This window comes from Mustela nivalis (assembly GCF_964662115.1).
Source record: "Mustela nivalis genome assembly, chromosome: 14".
Taxonomy (NCBI): Eukaryota; Metazoa; Chordata; class Mammalia; order Carnivora; family Mustelidae; genus Mustela; species Mustela nivalis.
Genome location: NC_139033.1, coordinates 19,778,672 through 19,781,436, shown reverse-complemented (window position 1 = coordinate 19,781,436; position 2,765 = coordinate 19,778,672).

The following is a 2,765-nucleotide window of genomic DNA, read 5'->3' as shown; positions in this document are numbered from 1 at the left end:
CCGGCCTCCTCCTCCCCAGCCACCCTCGGTTTCTGTCTGTCCTGGAGTCTGTCTAGGGTTTGCCTCTCTTTGTTCCTTCCCCCAGGTTCATCTGTTTCGTCTCTTAATTTCCACTGCGCGTGAAGCCATCGGAAATTTGTCTTTCCCTGACCCGTGTCCTACGGCCCAGCACCTCCAGCTCCATCCGCGTCGCTGCAGATGGCGAGATTTCGTTTCTGACGGCGGCGCAGTATCCCGTGGTGGGGACACCGCCTCTTCTCCAGCGGTCATCGGTCATCGGTCCACGCAGGTCTGGGCTCAGTCCACAGGTTGGCTCTCATGGGCACTGCTGCTGTAAGCACTGGGGTACAGGTGCCCTTTCAAATCGCACTTTGTATCCTTCGGGGAAGTACCCAGGAGCGCAGTCGCGGGGTCCAGGGTAGCTCTAACTTCTTGAGGAACCTCCGCACTGTTCTCCACAGGGGCTGCCCCAGCTTGCACTCCCACCAGCAGTGTCAGAGGGTCCCCCTCTCTCCGCTTCCTCGCCAGCACCTGTTGTTTCTTGTGTTGTTCACTGTAGCCAGCCCGGCAGGTGTGAGCAGGGATCTCATCGTGGTTGTGGTTTGTATTTCCCTAGTGATGACTGACTTTTAGCATCTTTCATGTGTCCGTTGGCCCCCTGTATGTCTTCTTTGGGAAAATGTCTGCTCCTGTTTTCTGCCGGGGTTTTTGTTGTTGTTGTTATTGTTTTGGTTTGGTTATTTTTAACAGGGTTATTTGTTTTTTGGGTGTTGAGTTTGATAAATTCTTTATAGATTTTGGATACTAACCCTTTATCAGATACATCATTTGTAAATATCTTCTCCTACCCCATAGGCTGCCTTTTAGTTTTGTTGACAGTTTCTTTGTGCAGAAGCTTTTGATCTTGATGAAATCCTAAGAGTTCATTTTTGGTTTTGATTCGCTTGCCTTGGGAGACATGTCTAGTAAGAAGCTGCCGTGGCCAATATCAAGGAGGTTGTTGCCTGTGTTCTCCCGTAGGATTCTGATGGATTTCTGTCTCACATTTAGGTCTTCCATGCGTTTCGATTTTATTTCTGTGTGTGGTGTAAGAAAGCGGTCCAGCTTCATTCTTCTGTATGTCGCTGTCCAGTTTTCCCAATGCCACTTGTTGAAGAGCTGGTCTGTTTTCCATTGGACATTCTTTCCTGCTTTGTTGAAGATTAGTTGGTCATATATTTGTGGGTCCATTTCTGGGTTTTGTATTCTGTTCCACTGATCTGTGTGTCTGTTTTTGTGCCAGTACCATGCTGTCTTGGTCGTCACAGCTTTGTAATACAGCTTGAAGTCCAGAACTGTGATGCTTCCAGCTTTGCTTTTCTTTTTCAGAATTGCTTTGGCAATTCAGGGTCTTTTCTGATTCCACACAAATTTTAGGATTGCTTGTTGTAGCTCTGCGAAAAGTGCTGGTGGTACTTTGACAAGGATTGCATTAAACGTGTAGGTTGCTCTGGGCAGCATAGACATTTTAGCAATATTTGCTTTTCTAGTCCCTGAGCATGGAATGTTTTTCCATTTCTTTGTGTCCTCTTCAGTTGCTTCCATAAGAATTTTATAGTTTTCAGAGGACAGGTAAACTTCCTTGGTTAGGCTTAGTTCTAGGTATCTTACTGTTTTGGGTGAAATTGCAAATGGGATCAACTCCTTGGTTTCCCTTCTGCTTTTCTGCTGCTTCATTATTGGTGCATAGAAATGCAGCATATCTCTGTGCACATTGATTTTATATCCTGCAACTTTGTTGAATTCATGCTTTAGTTCTAGTGATTTTTTGTTTTGTTTTGTTTTGTTTTGTGGAGTCTTTCAGGTTTTCTACAGAGTATCGTGTCATTTGCAAACAGTGTAAGCTTGACTTCTTCCTTGCTGATTTGGATGCCTTTTACTTCTGTCTGTTGTCTGATTGCTGAGGCTAAGACTCCCAGTACTGTATTAAATGGTAATGGTGAAAGTGGACATTTTTGTCTTGTTCCCGACCATAGGGGAAAGGCTCTCAGTTTTTCTCCACTGTGGATGGTATTAACTCTGGGATTTTCATATATGGCCTTTATTATAATGAGGTATGTTTCTTCTATTAGTACTTTGTTGAGGATTTTTATCATGAGAGGACGCTGTATTTTGTCAAATGCTTTTTCTGCATCTATTGACAGGATTATATGGTTTTTATCCTTTCTTTTATCCATGTGGTATACCATATTGATTGATTTATGAATATTGAAACTCCCTTGCAGCCCAGGAATAAATCCCACTTGATCATGGTGAATGATTCTTTTAATGTCCTGTTGGATTTGATTTGCTAGTGTTTTATTGAGAATTTTTGATAATCACCCTGATAATCATCAGGGTTATTGGCCTGTAATTCTCCCCTTTAGTGGGGTCTTTGTCTGGTTTAGGAATCAAGGTGATGCTGGCTTCATAGAATGAGTTTACAAGTATTCCTTCTATTTCTATTTTTTTGGAATGGTTTGAGAATAGGTATTAACTCTTCTTTAAATGGCTGGTAGTATTCCCCTGGGAATCCAACTGGCCCTGGGTTTTTGTTTGTTGGGAGATTTTTGATTACTCATTGGATTTCTTTGCTGGCTACCGGTATGATCAAATTTTTCTGTTTCTTCCAGTTTCGAATTTGGCATTTTATAGGTTTCTAGGAATTTGTCCATTTCTTCCAGATTGCCCAGTTTGTTAGCATGTAGTTTTTCATAATATTTCCTTATAATTGTATTTCTGTAGCG